The sequence below is a fragment of the Rhyacophila brunnea genome, unplaced genomic scaffold (assembly GCF_057557595.1).
Source record: "Rhyacophila brunnea isolate RB1 unplaced genomic scaffold, BYU_Rbru_1.0 scaffold_16, whole genome shotgun sequence".
NCBI classification, from domain to species: Eukaryota; Metazoa; Arthropoda; class Insecta; order Trichoptera; family Rhyacophilidae; genus Rhyacophila; species Rhyacophila brunnea.
The window spans coordinates 38,779,524-38,799,973 of NW_028232816.1; the positions used below are offsets into that span (position 1 = coordinate 38,779,524).

Here is a 20,450-nt window from a genome sequence, read left to right on the forward strand (position 1 = left end):
TAACCTGGAGTAATTAGAGGTTGGCTCCATTTTCACGTCTCTACATGTCAAACCTACAGTATGTAGATCAGTATTGTAGCAACACTATCTTGTGAGACATGCTCGTTCATGATGTCATTTTTATCAGGCATGTGAAACGCATTTTAGTGATTACATCAGTCATAAAAGACCGATATGTCTGCTTAGAAAGATAGGCTTTTCATGATGGGTTTTATTTTCGGTAGGGTCATAAAACGTCAGTGATGTTTTCAAGCTGAATTGTTTCAACAATTCTACTATAGTACTATTTCAGCTGCATCAGTTGTACTCTTAACACTAACACAAGAAATAAACTAAAATCTTAACAATGAATACAGTCATAAATAAAATTGATTGTACTATTTTTTCCCTCGAAAAAACACCCCGCAATTTAACCAAAGAGCAATTATATCGCGAATAAATCATATCCACGTGACACTATTTGCAGTGCAATTATTTATATCTCCCGCGATAAAGATCAAACAAATATATTAAAAATATAAATTATAATATTACATATATACAATATAATATACTGAACGGTACGGCGAGATTTATCGCTTTCTTAAACCGACACCCTCCCGCGGCTTAAAGCTCACCTTTGGCCCTCACCTGAGTTTATTTTACCCCTAAAATACTTTTATTAAGTGCTCCTTCTCGCTCGTAAATAAATTATGACAATATCGTAGCCGATGACAAATAATAATATCAACTTACTGTACTTATAATATAACTAATTAAAATATATCGATACCATAGTTCAATAGGGGAACGACTCAAAAAACCTTGTTCCAAGATAATGGCGTTTGAATTTTTTGCAGAAATTCTCATTTTAATTTTAAAGCCTTGATTTCGATAAAAGTGTACGTTTTTTTATATTTAATTTAGTAGAATTCACCAATGCACAATGAAATTGTACAGTTTAATAAAGAATTAACCAATAAATTTGATTACCTAACGAAATTACTGATTAATGTCAGAGAGGATTATTCGATATATGACACATTGAAGAAATTTTTGACAATTTTTTTTGCTGAATTATAAAAGAAGACCATTCTACATCGAATGGCATTCTTAACTCAAAACCTTTAAATTTTGAGTTGTATTGAACTAAGGTATCGATGTATAATAAATTGATATTCGAAAACATATATTTTTAATTGAATTGACTAAAATCGAAGCAAAGAGATCGGGCCAAAGGTATCTTACAGGATATAATTCCTATATCATGTTTGAGGCTTTCACGGTTTTTTTTATCGTAGTAGATTTTTGGGTTTCCACTGTGTGTCCTTCTTTCCTCGACGTTTCGGGCTCGTTGCAGAGACCATTATCAAGAGATGATATGTTTTATGATGAAATGTAGTGTAGGTATGAATGTAAACGTTGCTCTCAAAATGTCAAAAAAAATCCGATTAGGTAAGAGCAAACGTTGCTCAGAGTAATGTGTCAATCGTTCCGACCAGAGATACCGGCTCGAATATTGGATTTTGCTGATAGTGCCGGAAGCCATGACGTTTTAACCGTAATTTATTCATCATCATGCTTAAATATTATTTTTAATGGAGCGTGATAAATAATATATAACTCTGAATGTAAACCTATTATTGTAATCATCAGACAGGGTTGATCCACTGATGGATGAAGGCTCACCCAGGTTTTTTCCATTATTCTTGGTCCCTAATTAATTACTGCAACATACATCCGCCGAACCTAATTGATAGGTTGATCTAGCGAGTTTTAGAGCGTCCCTTGATTGTATTTTTCCAACTGGTATTCAATCACTGGGCGACATATCCGGTATTTTACCATTTCATTTACTCTTTTGTCTGCCTCTTCGTCCGTCGGATTTTTTGCAGTCTTTCTGCGTGCCCAACATGCACCTTTAAATGCTACCTAATTTACATTACTTATAATTTTTGGACTTTTCTTACGCTGCTGACGCATATTTTCTATTGCTAAGAAATAATATTATTAAAATAGAATTCTTGATAATATTAAGGGGGATGTCATCAAAAGTTTCGTTTTTATAGAGCCATCTATTCCCCGAATTACAAAGCATATAGGTCAAAATTATATCAGAATCTAATTCCAATTACAATCCAATTTGAATGAATCTTCGAGGCATCTTATCTAGATGTCACTGTAATTATATATTAATAAAAAATCTAAAAACAGGTGATATAATTACAGTTATTATTTAAACAATGGTATATATATTTTTTGCATTTTATTTCAATCGGACTTTTTTATATTTTGTCAGATTATTATAAAAATATACGTGGACCATCGACCTGGTAGTACCTTATAATAATTACTTATGTGAGTTTAATTGGAATGGATTGGATTGTATTAGAATTTGGATTTTATAGTAATATTAAAAAAATATATACATATAATAATATTGTGTAATGATATTTATATGTGATAACAATCTGTGAATTATTGACATTCTCATAGTAATGAAGATAATTAATTAGGTATGGAATCATTAGACCATACACACGATCTCCATAAAAATGGCGTCATAGACTATTTTACAACACATTTTTAGAAAATAATGATTAGGTTACCTAAGTAAAAATATAAATATTATCAATACATTATTAGAACAATCCGAAGATGACAGCCGGTTTGGTGATTTGAAAATAATTAAATATACCCAAAACATTGACAATAATAATTTATTCTCATCATAAGAAAATATACCCAACATCTGAATAGAATAGACCCATAGGGACTCAAAACAGTACGTCGAATGTGTTGATAATTTATTTTTTCTGGCATTCACAAAACGTAGGTAATAATAATAAATGTAGGCAGGCACACTGCAGGGCTTATTTGGAAAGCATCTGTCAGTTGTGCAGGTACCTACCTAGTAATATATCAATGCTAGCTGCCATCAATGCTGGCTGAATTGGCTAGACGGGGAACTCAGAAATATTTTTTTTTCTTTTCTGTGGTCTCGGACCATCGCAAAAAAGCAACGTTGCGCCAGTTTTGATTTGTGACTAGGTATAAATATGCCAGTCGAGATTATTTTTGGTAGGTAAATACTTCCGATTACTTATACAAATATTGGAAACTGGTTAAGTGAAACCAAATAAGGACTGATCTAATTATTTAAATCTGAATAGGTATATCCCAAATTAATTTTATAATTAATTTTGACATTATTTAGTTTGCAGATATTTTATAAGTAATTTTTTTTTTTATGTAGCTACTTACAAACATTGTATCAATTTTATTTTCAATGAATATATATTAAGTAGGTATGTTAATTACTTAACACATTGACTGCTGATTAGATAATTGCTTTTTAATTACCACTTTTAAATAGTATGCTAATTATGTCGATTGGCCACCTAATCGTTACGCACTAGGTACGTCTTTAGTGTCCAAGTCGATATGCCCTGGATCGAGGGGCCCTGGCATCCCCCAAACATGAAAATTATCAGAATGATTTTAAACATTGAAATTGAAAGCCAATAAACTATACCTTTGGGCTTAGACAAATAAAAACACGGCAAAAAAATGATTTGTAATAATTCTCCAGCACCCTTTTAAGAAAAATTTCTTAGATTTTAATTTCTAACACAAAAATTTTGAAAAAAACGAAAAAAACAAACAAAATTTTAGAAACCCAATCCCTAATGAACTGTCGAAAAATTCTCGGTGTCCAACTTAATTCAGGAGTGGTGTTGGTCATGGCTGGGGAGGGCTGACAGGGCTCTAGTTTGGGGGCCCGGGTTGTGGGGGGCCCGGCGTGTCGGGTTGACCAGATAAGTGAGATAAACACACATCATAAAGTAGCTTTAATAGTAGAAAAAGTCGCCTGCGGCGCTATTACACTTCATGGCCATGAACATTTTCAATTACTTATATAATTGTGCAATATATTTTTTGATTATTACGTGTCGATACTCGACAGCTCCATTATTAAAGTAGATGTATTAAAAATCGTCAATAATTCACTGTATAAGTACCCTTAATTTCAACTAAAACACAATTTGAAAAACGTTAATGTAGTGTTTCACACTGCCCTTAATCTTAGCGGTAGGTAGGGGGCCCGCCAAATATCCTAGCCTGTGGGCCCGTTTCAGGATGTGGGGACCATGGTCTAGGTACACCGAGTGCAATAGACAAAAGACCGATAAACGATAAATTAGGCTGTGAAGAAGAAAAAGAGCCTATGGGACTAATTTACATTCTCCTCCTTTGGCCCCCCCCCAATATTAAATCCTGGGTGCGCCACTGCTTATTGGGGTAATAATTAGATTCATTTGCGAAAATTCGCGTTCACATTCACTTGAAGTAATGGTAATAGAATTCAATGCATATAATATATCAAACGCGATAGTTTTTCAGGATATGTATGTCTTTTCATATAAGATGATTCAGGAAAATTAACTTGTACCTACCTACTACGTAAGCGCGAACATTATTTCGTCTAATTGCTTTTTTATAACTGAGAATGTCTCAGGAGCAGTTACCCAAACTGAGGTTGCCATGCACTCAAGTGTGCTTTAACCGAATTTATATGACTAGTCAAGAGTGGCCATGAAAGAAAGGAACACATAAGCAAAATTAAAAAAATTGGTAGCTCATACAAAGCTGATAATTATGAATTATCTAAGGAAGTAAAAACATCTTCACGTTGACAGTATGACGCCGCAAATTTTCTAAATGCAACAAATTGGCTTTTGTGGGACCAGATCGGGCGTTTTACTTTTTTTCTTTATTTCCTATTTTTTATTTAAGTAGGTACTTCAAAAATTATCGTTGTTAGTGTTATTATTATATAAAATCGCTGAAATTAACAATATAAGTTTTAATGAAAAATTGTATGTGTTTGTTTGTGGGGGGGGGGGGGGGGGTGTAAATTTACCACACCGACTGACGGGTGATACCAACCCTATTTACGCCACTGCTCAAATGCGTGAATTGATGATCCGCACACACACAATAGAAAAATTAGAGGGAACGTTGCTAGCAGTGTATTGAAATTGACTGATGAATGTTTGCTTTATTTTATCAATATACAAGTAAACAAATGAGAAGACACCTTAATATAAATGCTAACATAAATTTCTCAAATTGTTTCAGACCATTCGTAATAAAATATATTACCATGTGCATGCATTCTAACCGCACGTATCTACATACGAGGTAGGTACCTATTATTCATGCGAACTAGAATCTAATACAGATGACAGTTATTTCGGTATCGCACGTTGTTGCCGCTAGAGGCAGCACATCCTTGACGACTGTATTTAATTTGAAATTAGTAAATAGCATAATAAATATAAATTAAAATATTACGTTAAATATATCTAAAAAGTAAGAAAAATATATTGAACAGGCCCACGTTTTCGCTTGATGCAATTATTGAAAATTGAACATTTTTATTTTTCGTAAAAATCGATTGATTTTAGATTGAAAAAAAAAACATTAAAACTATAATTAATTGACAAGAGAGATTCACTAGTTCCAAGAAAACTTATTAAACAACATTAAATCGATAATTTTGTTTCAAGAAATTACTTGGAACAATAAATATTTATTTTAGTAAAACCCTTATTTTTAGCCATTTTTTCAAATTTGTCGCTTTCTCTTTGAAATAAAAAAATATATTTTATTTTTCCCATTGTATTTAGATAGGTATCGATCGATTAAAATATGTTTAAAGCTTTAATTTGATAATGAATTTCTATGCCTCTCCCCCTTAAATAATTACAAAATAAAAAGAACTTTTTATACGCCACGTTTTAAAATTTTCTATTGAATCATATAAACTTGACAATTCTATGTATTAATAATTTAGGACAAATAAGGCAATTGTCAACAAATCATTTTTTTGCTATTTTGCAACAAACAAACAATTAATATAGAATACTGAAATGTCATTTTGATTTCCATAGTAACGCACGTATATATTAATAATTTAGTTGCTAGGACCACCCCCTTAGCAACCAATAATATTGGATTGGATTACGGATTTCCTCCGAAATAACTTTTCACACAAAACAGAATTAATTGAAAATGAATTCAATTCTAAACAGTATTAAAAGAATGCACTGGCAGCGTGTTCTGATATATTGTAAAAGTTTAAAATGTCTAGCTAGTTGGGAAGTTAGTTAAAAATCGATTGCAAGATTTATACTGGATAAACAACCACCGGACAAACAAGAATACGACCTAATAAAAACGTTGTAAAAATCAACTATAGGTATATACGTACATATGTACTGATACGTCTGTAGAACGGGCCCCTGATTTTTTTTTTATAAAACAAGAGCATTGAAATATGGTTAAGTATGTAAATGGTTTTTTTGTGAAAATAAAATTATACATATTAATAATAGTATAGAAAACTTTAAATCATTGATTGGCCGCCATATAAGGGGTCTAGGACGATTTGGCGCAGGGACAACCGGACGCCACGCAATTCGAAAATAAATAGACGCTAGGTACTTTTAAAAAAAATATTTAATTATATTTAAATTATTATATTATGATTTGTTAGTTGATGAGAATTTAAATATGCACACGTAAATAATGATTTTATCGTGCATATGTTTAAGTTCCAACGGAAAAAGAGTTTTATCTTCTCTATATATATAAAAATCTCGTGTCACGATGTTTGTGGTCGAACTCCTCCGAAATGGCTCGACCGATTTTTATGAATTTTTTTATGTATATTTGTTAGGTATGAGAATAGGTCAACAACTATATTTCATGCCGCTAGGTGATTAGGGTATCTCTATCCAAAAAAAAATTATTTTATTTTTTGACAATTTTTTTTTCTATTTTTTTTATTATTTGCCATAAAAAATACATATAACCCCAAATTTTCACCCTTCTACCTACACCCTCCCATTTTTTAATCGCGATTTTATTATTTTTGTATTAACAAATTTAACCGTCGTTCGTATTTCAAACAGGACGAAATTATTTATGTTGTTGAATGACAGATGGCGCTACGTCCGAGAAGAATTCAAGAGAAGCGTCGCGTCATTTTGACACTTCATTCGGCATATCACAACGCAGTGCGTGCAAAATTTTGTACGATTTATTTTAATTTATCTATTTTTGTGTGCGTGTATTACAGTGCACAATGCCAGCAAGACGCAAGGGGGGCCATTTGAGCCGTCGAACGAATAAAGCAACAAACATGCAAAATAGTAGAGCAGAAAGAACAGACGAACAAATCCAACAAGATAAAAAAAACGTGCGTGTGAGCATGTCGCAATTGCGTGCATCTCAATCACAAGAGGCACGAGCTGAACGAAATCAACAACGACAATTGTAACGGAGCCAAGCGCGCCGGTTCGTAGTTAACACACGCAGAGCAAATGACCGACAATGCCAACAAGTACATCGAGCATTTACATCCGCTTCGTTCCTTCGTCTCGCATTCGAGTACGAGCCAGATATTATATATTCCGCTCATCCGAAAGTGCTGATTGGTGCTATGGACAAAGAATGTCTCCATTGTCAAGCGCTCAAATTCAAACATGAGTCAGCCGGGATGTGATGCGCATCAGGAAAAGTGCAACTACCAGAAATTGAGATACCACCAGAACCATTGAACGGCTTGCTCATCGGCACGGTTCCAGATTCAAACCTGTTCCTGAAGTCCATTCGCACTTTTAATCCATGCTTCCAAATGACTTCGTTCGGAGCAACAGAAATAGTTCACAATATTGCGGCAAATGGTCAACAATTCCATTCTACGTTCAAAATCAACGGCCAAGTATACCACAAAGTAGGCTCATTGCTGCCAATGCCAAACGAACCACATACATTTTTACAAATCTACTTCATGGGCGCGGCGGCGGTGAGGACATCAATCATGTGGATGCACGTTGCGGCTACAATAGCCTTAATTCGCCTAATGCCAGGCGCATCGTCGGCGAACTGGACGCTCTGTTGAATGAGCACAATGAATTATTGAAATTCTCCAAAGCACACATGCACGAATTGCAAAGTGACAATCACGCTATTGTCATCAATCCTGATAAAACACCAGCTGGAAGCACTACGTCGATTTAATGCAACTATTGTTGACGACATTGCTGTAATCATGGTTGGCGACCGCACATGGATGCGAGAAATTGTGATTCGAAGAAGAAACAATAAGAGTTCATCGCTGACACACACCGTTTATACGACGCTCTCCAATATCCGCTAATTTTCTGGAAGGGACAAAACGGATTTTGCATAAACAGTAAACAACGAGATCCTGTCACAGGTAATTCATTCATTATGAACATCATTACTCATTTTGAATTGAGAAAATGAATGGTTGATGTTTTTTTGTTTTTATCGGCGGTCATCGTCTACAGCGCTCTATTCCTCTTTCTGTCATAGATCCCATCCCCACACACTTACGATACATTCGTTATTTTTTATTTAACAACCAAAATATTCACTAGAAATAATTTATATGGCAGAACAACGTTTGCCGGGTAAGCTAGTATTGTTATATAAAGCCTTAGGCATAGTAATTTTCAATATAATCCGCAATAAAAAAACATTATGTTAAGAGTAAAATGAATTAAAACTACTAGGTAGTAGTAGATAGAAACTGATTAAAATTACTCGTCTACATTTTGGTTACGTGTCTACGACAGTACGGCGTCCAATTGTCCTGGCGTCCAGTTGTCCCATTCCCCATTTAAGATATACCGCTCTTAGTTTGAGTATACTTTACTACGTTCGCAAGTCATCACTGACAGTATATACTTATAATAAAGCACCGAGAAATCTGTGGAAAATTGAGTAAAATATACGTTCAAAGTATGAAAGGCGAATTGCTTGTTCATTGTAATCATCTGAATCAATTGAGTCAATAAATTCAATTTGTACGAGACTCACAACACAACAAGCCCTCTTTAAAAAATAATATACCATCTTTTTACCGCCGGGCTGTTACTCAAAACGATTCCCCAAATTTAAAACGTGTTTCGGACTTCCGCGAGATCGTCGTTCTTTTTCGCACAGGCTGAAATCTGGACACAGGTCGAGATTGTTTTACCTGTCAGGTGTGCGTAAATAATTGGCGTACCTACCTACTTTTATTCAGCAGGTAGTCATCTACGTCAAAGATGAAATTGTCGCGTATAGTAAAGATATTAATAAACTCCATTTAAAAAAAATTTAAGTTAAGGCTATTTATTTTATGAGTGCGGTTCTGTGGAGTCACTACAGTAGGTATAGCAGTAGCGAAGGGTGGAGGTAGGCTGTTAAAATCTGCCATAAATAGTGCACATTAAACTTTGGTAGTCATATTATGTATTTCTTTTTATTGAACTAAGAATACAATTTACAGATGGTGTTGGTTAGTTTTTAAAACTATTTTTTAAAACTCCGCTTAAACCGAACGATAATAGATTTGGTATTGGTTATGGGCGATACGACAAAATTGTGCACACTTTTACATTCATACTTACTTGTTTTCGGTGAATTAATAACATATTGTTGGTTATTTATTTTTAATTCATTAAGCTTTTGTCTAAACCAAACCATAAAAGATAAAAAATATTACCGTTTCTCGTAAAGACAAAGTCTGTTAATACAAACCTCTACTCTGTGGAGGCCCATATGATCCTATTAGGATCGGACATGGTCGAAGAAGAAATTATTTAAAATATTTCATGTATGATTTAATTGCATAATTTTAGATATTTTATGGATGTACGAGTATTTTTTTACTATTATCTATTAGGCTTGGTTTTGCAGGGCTTAATTGAATTTTAAAAACTAACCAACACCATCTGTAAACTGTAGTCTTATTTCAATGAAAACAAATACTGATGACTGACAAAGTTTAGTGTGCACTATTTATGTCGGATCTTAACAGCCTACCTCCACCCTTGGCCACTAGGTATAGACTATATTTAATTTTTAAAAAGATTTTTGTAACATTTTGATTTTGATGAGAATAAAATAACGATTTCAAGTATTTTACTGCTTAATCAGCAAACCGGCTAACTCCATTTGGGAAAATTGCTCAGGAAGGAGATAAAAAATAATAATTTAAAAGTGAAACACTGTGAATTAATACACTGTTATATAAAGAAAATTTATATAAAGAGCGGAGTTGTTCCATTTACGACATTTCACAGAGATCTCAACTTAGAATCCATCCACGAACACGTCATGAAATTGTCAGAACATTTTTACAAATCCATGACAGGCCACCCTAACCCGACCATCCTAAACCTATCAACTTACGAAAAAAGTGACACAGATAACGTCTATAGGAGACCGAGGGCGATCCTTGACGACAAGCCACCATAGTTCCCCTCACATCTCTACCACAGACTCCCTCAACCCGAGCGACTTAAACCTCTGTTTAAAAACCAACCTTTAAAAAGACAATTACTGATGTTCGACCCCTCCCCGAGGATAAAAACAAGATGAAGGGCAACCTGCCGCCCGTCGCTATTGCGCGGACGGAAGGAACTTTCCTCCCCTGACTTTTTAGGGGGATGTAATGTATAAAAGATAAAATACTGCTCGGGTGATACAATCGGACATCGGAGGAAGATAATATTTTTGTTATCATCATGTACATCTGTTCTACCACTTGTTAACTAATACTACTAACAGCCAAAGCTTTCATATCAACGACCAAGAGATGAAGGAGATAGGGGGCCCAGCCCCGGAGCTCCATCCAAATGTAAAAAGCTATACACCAATAATAAAAAAAAAATATTTACGATATTAGAAATTTGGCACCGGCAGTAGGGTGTTTTGTGTGAAGAACGATAACGCATTTATTTATAGGTTTAGGAGTTTCAAATTTTGTGTCGACATAGAAAACATGCTTTATTAAAAAATGCCATCAAAATCTCATTTTTGGTCAAAAGTGCAGTCGGCTGGTATGCAGATTACCTGTCGTATTTCCATTTAAAAATTATTTTTTTTATTTGGGGGGGGGGGGGGGGGGGCAAAATTTTTAGTTGGCATCCGGTCGGTTTCCCACCCTTGGCACCACTCACTGATAGCAGAGTTTCCCAACTAGTTTTTAATGAGGTGGCAGGAATATATTACCGAATTGATACTTAGGAAAAATATACCTTCAATTCCATGAACAACTACTACTCTTCTGCAACATCTTCTTGGCTACGCTTCTAGGCGCTGTTGTCTACTAAATGGGTGGAGCTTGTTAGTTTATAATGGAATCGCGGTTAAAAATGGGCGGAGCATGTTAGTTCACAGTTTTAACACGTAGCCAAGAAGATGTTGCTGATGAGTAGTTATTTTTTTAAATAAGCTTTTTTAAATTATGAAGAAATGAGTAAAATTGCGCCGCAGGCTACTTTTTCCATTGTATGAAATATACAATTTATACGATTTAGATGGGAATTTTTTTGGGAGGTTCTACTTTTGCACTGGCTTCCATTAATTAAAAAAAATAAGCTGGTGACAGATGAACAAAACAAATGAAAATAGCATTGCTGTCAATTCGAATTATGCAATGAAAAAAATAGTTAAGTACTTATTAATTTAATTTTAATGGAAGTTTTCCTTAAAATATTTGGGAACATTTTTCAAAGCATAAAAAAGATTTAATAGAATATTTTGAAAAAATAATTAATTATTTATTGTACTTATAAATAACTTTTTACATATGCAAGACATTCTTTTTGGCATCGGCAAAAAAATACTGATAAAATAATTAAGTACCAACTTTATAGGGGTATTGAAGCAAATTTTTTCTGTTACATATTTTACATGAGGCATATAAATAAATAATTGTAGATGCCATCATACAGTTAATTGTACTATTAACAAGCGTTTCGATCATATATAATTTTGAAAACACTTCTGAGAAAATATATTATAACCAATAGAGAAAATCTTTTTTGCATCTCTCTGGTATCGCACCCACGCACATAGACCACTATGCTTAAGTTGCTATACTAATTACGACGAAATTTTAACTATTGGCTCTTATAATATACTCTCTGAAGTGCTTTTCAAATTGAGCTACGATTGTCGACCGGTTTTTGTATTTTAAATCAAAGTAGGTATTACTTTAATTACTAACCGGCGTCACGGATCACTCCAAGATATTTTACTGTTGTAGTAACTTGCTAATAATTTTTAATTAACTACTTTTTTATTCAGCGAATAATTCACAAGATTTAAGAATGCAACATTCTAATTATTGTTTCGTGCATCCTTGGATGGGTTTTCCACGTAGTTATAAGATAAGCATGTAATTTCATGATTTTTGAAAGAAACTCTTCAATATTGAACTTTTATAAATGATACAGGACAAGTTTTGCAATTTCTTTTTTTTAATTAAAAGCCCCTCTTACGTTGCAAACATTTGATTAATCGAACGAAACAACACGACAGGTAGGTGATCAGGTGAGTGCTTAAAAGAAGATGGCACATATTCGCATCGACGTTGCGGCAGATATCAGATAACTGTTGCCGGCGTAAGGCCTGACCCTTATAATGTTGTTTTTTTAATCGTAAGCGAACATTTGGTGTCTTAAGCGTCAATTACATTGAGCTTTTTTATGAGCTGATTATTGGCAAATTTAAAAGCGGGCGATTCAGCTACTGCGATTTCATGATTACACACAAAATTTTCCATTCGCTGATAAGCCACAAGCCAGCGAGCGATTTTGACGGAACGTAGTTCGTTTTTTTGCCGGGAGGTCGCTACGCTCCATAATAATGTTTCCATTAAACGTCAAAAAGGTAAATTTCAAAATGAGTAGTTCGTTTTTCCACCACCACGCTCTACTGCGCAGACGCGATACGCCCACAAGCCGGCGTGTAGCTTATAAAGTTGACCGGCTTTCAACTTTTCTCGGTGGAGTGTTTACAACCTGCTTATTAGCTTGTTCGATGATTACACTGGGCGAATTTACAGGCAGATTATAAATTTGCCAATAATCAGCTCGTAAAAAAGCTCAATGTAATTGACGCTTTACTAATGTTTGTAATCATTGCAAATGCATATTCATGAAACTGGTCGCTTAACATTGCCATTTAGCGAGGTTTTCGTGTATTTTTTTAATGTTGTCGATTTATTATTTGGTCGCGGGTTGATTGTAATATATCATATGCATATATAACAAACATAAATTGAAAATACCACATGGGAAATATATAGACTAGAAAAAATCGTCTTTCAAAAAAACTATATGACGCTCAATGGGACTCGCAATCATTGAACTCAATTTTCATAAATATGCTCTACCACTGAAGCTACATGCGTCCCATCTAATCATGAAGATTTTAAAAAGTAGTTTTTACATTTTTGAAACATAAATTATTGCGTTAATTTTGGCAGTCGGCTTTTGTATTTTAAATCAACGTATCAATTACCTTAATTACTAACCGGGGTCTCTCTAAACTTTAGTTATAACGTACTTGCATTTGTTAATAATTTAATAAACATTTTTTATACGAACGACGAATAGGTATATATATATATATAATAATCATCACCCAGAGTCGATCCACTGCTGGATGAAGGGCTCCCCTAGCTCCCTCCAATCTTCTCGGTCCCTAGTTTATTACTGCCACGTACATCTACAGAACTTTATGTGTTCGTCTATCCAACAGATTTTAGGGCATCCCTGTGTGCATTTAGTGTCTTTTGGGTATCACTATAATATGTTGGCATTTGTCCAGCGGTTGTCCACTCGCCGAGCAACATATCCAGCCCATTGCCATTTCAACTAATTAGAGACCCCTATCACATCGCGTACTCTTGTCAGCTTCTTATGCTTTGGTTTATGTTATGCTCTTTACGCGTTATGCCCAACATGCACCGTTTCATGCCAAGTTGCATATCAGTGGCGTGCGAGCCATATATGCTGCGAATGCCTTGTTATACATATTACAATAATTTATATATTATATATGTAACAGTGGCGAAGCGTTGAGGTAGATTTGCAGATTGTGCTGGTTAGTTTTTAAAATTCAATAAAGCCCTGCCTAAGCCAAACCTGCCAAACCATAATAATTTGAGTATGCTATAGGCGATCCGATAGTGCACACTTTTTCAGTCATACTTATTTGTTTTCGTTGAATTAAGAATACATATTACAGATGGCACTTGCTAATAATTTAATAAACTATCTATAATATATAATATGTTCAAGAAATAATGTTTCATTCTGAAATATTGTATCAATATAAAATACTTTGAACAATACTTGGGTATGATTAAGTTAATTGAATAATTCATTAGTAAAAAATAAAAAAGCGATGTGGTTTTGGATTAAATCACTGCAAATTATCGTTATATTAACCATTGTTTCAATTCATAAAATAATGATTCTACGCATTAAACGACATTGTTAATAATTAATATGCTATATCAGATTTAAATTGATAAGCTGCATTGTCCTTATAATTCTAATAATGCATGCCACTGCACCGATAATACAGTGCTTCTTAAAATATTTATTAACTGGTACCCAATCAATCTTCTATTTGTTGTAATGATAAAAACAGACAATTTAAACTAGCTGTAGCCTGTGATTTAATGTGCTGATAGATTTACTGAATGAAGATATTATAGACTGATTCGATTTCATTTTATTAGATTTTTTTTTTCAACCATGATCGATCATATAAGACCTTAATATTATGGGCCTCCATAGAGGTTTGTATTAACATTTTTTTTGCTTTTACGAGAAATGGATGTCAGCCACTTGCTCAATCTATTGGGTCCATATTCTGACTCATACACAAATTGAAAAGCAATATGTTATATCTATACTAATATGTACCTGTCAGACCCAGGATTCGAACCTGGGATCCACGACGCTCTAGGCCGATGCTTAAACTGCGCGACCATCGTGAACTCGTTATTTTGCCCGTACCGCTGTGTTATTTTTGAAAAGTTTTATCCGGTTTGCACCTACCGTAAATGCATACAAAATATTCATTCTTTTTTGGTTGGTGTTTGCGTAGATAACCCATACCCTAACTTAATTCTTGGACCACTTTGATTCACCATAAATAACGGTAAATAATACGTATAAATCCATATTACAGACGATTGAATATACATATACACCAATGAGATACGAAGTACACCAATGAGTTTTCTATTTCTTGATGACAAATGATTCTTATGATTTTTTTGTGTTCTACTAAATATTTCACTAGCATTTTATAAAGTGTCAAAATTTACCAAAAGTCTGCTGCATTGGATTGGGTAGTATCAGGACAATTGGGCGCCTCACAATCGAATGAAATTCGAAAACAAATAGACGTTCGTGAATTATGAGTATTCTTAAAATATATTTAATATTATTATTTAGTACTTGGTGAGAATTTAAATATGAACACGTAATAATGATTTAATTGTGCATATGTTTAAGTTCCAACAAGAAGAGAGTTCTTTTATTTTATATAAAGCCTCGTGAATGATAATTCTCAATCCGCAATAAAAAAACATCATATTAAGAGCAAAATGAATAAAAACTACTAAGTAGTAGATAGAAACTGATTAAAATTCCTCGTCTTACTTTCTGTATAAAATTGTAACGAACGTCTATTTATTTTATCAAGAGTGACGTGGTGCCCAATTGTCTTGGCGCACAGTTGTCATATTCCCTATTTTCATTGTTATATAGTGGAAAGATTATAAATATTTCTTGACCTCCCTCATATGTTAAGAAGCATTGGTCCAGAGAAAGGTGTCCATAAGAATGTGCAAATCGCCTTTGAAGTGTGCTTGTGGCAGGAAATAGATGGGTACATTGGCAGCACAGGTCATGTGAACTGCATTAGAATAATGACTAATTTAACCTTATCTTGCATCAGACATCATACCGAGTAAGAATAAAATATGAAAAAGACCATCTTTGTATGCGAATTAAAAATGCACGTCATTCATTATGGTGCCTTTGGAGTTAGTAACCCGGTAAAGTGTTTTGATAACCTATTGACTTGGTTCTTTTAGTATGTATACTGCACTCCTCTACCCTGAAGATTCAGTAGGTATATAGTTTTATCATCATCACCAGCCGGTATCTATCAAGTGCTGAATAATGAGGTATATACTAAATTCAGTAAACAACATTATATGCAGAACCGTCCAAGTTTCTTACCAGCAGAGCAAAAACGATGCAATGTGAATTTGAAATAATGTTATGTGTTATTTAAGTAAAAAATAAACATAATATGTATTTATATTACACATTACACCACCATGTTCAATCCTAAGAGGATCGTATCGGCCTCCACAGAGTGGAGGTTGTTACCGCTCAGCCATTGTGGGTGTGGAGTGTATTTGAGAATAATAGGTTTTGCATTACTTATTCCACATAGTTTATTAATTTTTATTTGAGTTACCTCATTACCACCCGTTTTGTATATACAGCCGGGATTTGTGCACGGCCGCCTTCCACAACGCTATAAATGTGTCAAAATGAAAAGATTTTTGTGCCACACTTTCTTATTCCTAAATGAAGCTGCGCGGGACTGATGTAGTAACCATGCACCTTGGTGCTTAAAGAAAGCGTTTAGAAAATATAAAAATAATCTTGATTTTCTCTGCCGTCATTTATCTTTAGTAATATATGAAGACATGTCCTTTGTACTTTATTAATTAGCAGAATATCTCCGGCCTCGGTGAGATATTATCTTCTACTAACTTAGCCACAAGGATTTTTCAGCTTCACTTATAATGTGCCTTATATAGAATAACAGAAAAATATTGCATAAAATATATCTTCAAAATTGGTCGTCTAATCACGTCATGACTTTTTAACAGTGCTAAAGAAAATGTTTCGCATATGTAAAAGTATTATTTTCAATGACCAAGGGGCCAGAATACTTTCTAAGACCTTCAAATAAAAATATTTTTTATACTTACTTTGAAAAATATCCCCAGCTATTTTAAGCACCTACCACAATATTAGTAAGGAAGGCGGCTCTCGTGGTGGAGTGGGTAAGGCGCCGGCCTTCCACCCGAGAGTTCTGGGTTCAATTGCCGGTGAGGACACAATATTTATATATTTTTCTCAAAGTTTGGGTGTTTGTGATTGCTCAAAATTACTAATAACCACCTTCTATGAAAAAGCAAGGACACGGTTATTAATAATTCTAAAAAAATACTAGTGGAGGAGGGTGGAGGTAGACTGTGGAGATCAGACATAAAAAGTGTACACTTAACTTTGTCAGTCATACTTTTTTGTTTACATTGAGCTAAGAATACAAATTGCAGATGGTGTTAGTTGCTTTTTGAAATTCAATTAAACCCCGCCCAATCTTAATCGTAATACGCACTTTGTCAGTCATAATTTTTGATGTAATACGACTTTTTGATGTAATACGACATTCGACAAAAATGTACATTTCATCTATTATGGTTCAATTTCTGTAATTTATATTCTTAATTCAATAAAAACATATAAGTATATCTAACGAAGTTTAGTGAGCACTATTTATGTCGGATCTCTACAGCCTACCTCCACCCTCCTTCATAGAATACTGAAATGTCATTTTGATTTCCATAGTAACGCACGTATATATTGATAATTTAGTTGATAGGACCACCCACTTAGCAACCAATAATAGTGGATTGGATTATGGATTTCTTCCGAAATAACTTTTCATACAAAACAGAATTAACTGAAAATGAATTCAATTCTACTTAAAGATGGCTAAAAGTATTAAAAGAATGCATTGGCATCGTGTTCTGGTATATTCTGAAAGTTTCAAATGTCTAGCTAGTCGTGAAGTTAGTTAAAAATAGATTGCAAGATTTGTACTGGATGAACAACCACCGGACAAACAAGAATACGAGCTAAGAAAAACGTGGTAAAATACTCGTAATGTTACTTTTTGATTTTAAAATAATGTTTTTGAAATTGGAACTACGTAGGCGACATGTGAATATAAAAAAAAATATAAAGTAATATAGATTGTAAATTTCTTTTTTTGTATAACCAGTTTCCCACTTAGTTGTGCGACATGTCTACGTGTAGGTGCGTTTTCTGTTCACGCATTTCTTTTTAATGAGAAGTTTCAATCACCAATCACGTTAAATACTTTGCCGAGTCACTCAATTATTACATTATGCTCAAAAGCAAATACAAGTAATGATAACTCATTCGCATACTGAGTAATCATCACCTTTTTTTTGTTTTTGTTAATTTTACATAAAATGTTTTTAGGATTATTTATTTATTGGGATGCGATCGTTTTGAAGATATTAAATGAATCAATTATGCAAAGAAAAAATACTTACAAATATCCTCATGGTTGAATTGCTTGTTTGTGTCTGTTATTGCAGTGGTCGGCAAACTCATTAGTCAACAGAGCCAAATATCAAGAGTGCAACGATTGAGATTTATTTTGAGAGCCAAATTTCTTAAACTGAAAATATATAATAATATGTACACTGTTTATTAACTCAATAAACTTTAGTTAAAGATTTAAGTCTTAATTAAACAATAGGTACGTTGAATAAAACTTGATATCATACTTAATAATGATCTTATTTATTGATAAACATTAAATTGTAAGTAAGGTATCCATATATGTAATTACATCATGACAATGACTGACAAACACGCAATGTGAATAATGGCCTTGAATATACTGGAAAAGTTTAGGTAAGTCAGGTTTGTATGTTGATGTTTTTAATTTTAAGCACGATTCCAGGTTCTCATCAATAAGACGACTTCTCAATTTACTCTTGATTTCCTCTTTTAGAAATCACTTTACTAACCACTAAACGTGCAATATTAACATTGTTGGAAGATTGTATTCAGTAATTAAATACAGAACTTGATTTTTCTTGTCTCTTCTAAAGTTCCTGAACTGCTTTCTTCCTTGTTTAGTTGTAAAGTGTCCCTCCAAATTTGACTTCGTGTTATGCGCCAATTTTTCCCTCGACAGGCCATTCAAGTTTTTAATAAATGCGAAAGTCTCGGTCCATTCAACTTTAAATTCACGGTTTTCGTCATTTGTTTTTCTTTGCTTCTTCTTTGTAGCTATGTCAAATAGGGCAGATGGCATTTGTGGCATAGCCGCACTCAAGGGGCCAAAGAGCCGCATGTGGCTCGCGAGCCTCGATTTGCCGACCACTGCGCTAGTGTAATGTAATACTGCAGAGTGTGACAAGGTGGAAGGGGTGGCTCGGTTTATCTGTTAAACGATGGACGGTCTTCTATTGATCTGTGATCTTCACGAATCGATTTTTCGTGGTTGGTTTAGCGATATAAAACAGAGTACGCTATTGATTTACTTTTTGAGATAGTTAAAAACAACCATTTCACGACATTGCTACTAATTACGGTATATTGGGAATGGGACGATTTGACACCGCGAACTGGCCTCCGCCGATTGGCCTCCGGTAATTGGCCGCCGGTACAATCGGACGCCGGCCCAATTGGACGCCGACCCAATTCGACGCCGACCCAATTGGCCTCCGGGAGGATTGGACGCCGCATAGTTGAATTAAATGCGCAAAGGAATAGACGTACGTTACGATTTGTTGGAGTAAGTAAGCAAGTCAGTTTAATATGCTTCTATCTTCTCAGTAGTTGTACCTTATACATTTCGCGCTTGACACATTTTTAATATAGATTGAGAATAATTATTATGCCTTATGATGTTTATTAAAAGAAAATAAGTCTTCCCTCGCTAAAACTTAAAGATGTGCATAATCAATTAATTTATTGTCTATACACGGGTACTTATTTATATTTACAACAAATATTAAAAATAATGTTAGATGTTAGAATGAAAACTACATTATATTTCAGCGTTTTATCGACTTAATATTATAATAAAGCTTAAACATGTATATTATTATGCATAAATGCGTATTTTAAGATAGTATGAAATTAAAAACAAAATATTAAGTAAGTTATCTGCTAAGTATAAATGTTTCAGTAGTTTGATTGATAAACTACTTAGTTACTGGGTGCTGGACGAAATCCCGAAGGCCGAAATCCCGAATGGCCGAAATCCCGAAAAATAAAAAAATACAAACATCAATTATTGCGCAATTTTTGCAAGAGAGACAAAAACCCATTTTTTGTGGAAATATAAAAAAAATGTAAAATACACACATCAATAATTGCGCAATCGTGCGCGCGATTTTTGTAAGAGAGACAAATCTCATTTTTGCGGAAAATGGGTTTTCCGATTGCGCAATTTTTTTCAGGAGAGACCATTTTATAGAACGAATGGATTTTGTATCTCTTGAAAAAATTGCGCAATTCGCGATTGCGCAATTATTGGTGTTTGTATTTTACATTTTTTTTTATATTTCCACAAAAAATGGGTTTTTGTGTCTCTTGCAAAAATTGCGCAATTATTGATGATTGTATTATTTTTATTTTTCGGGATTTCGGCCTTCGGGATTCCGGCCATTCGGGATTTCAGCGTTCGAGATTTCGGCCTTCGGGATTTCGTTCCAGTACCTT

General features: G+C 34.0%; 1 protein-coding gene across 1 annotated transcript in view; it reads left to right on the plus strand.

The window, feature by feature from the left end:
* The window catches only part of LOC147074694 (uncharacterized), a 68,182-nt gene that overhangs the window by 13,044 nt on the left and 34,688 nt on the right, over window positions 1-20,450 (plus strand). The window lies entirely within an intron of this gene.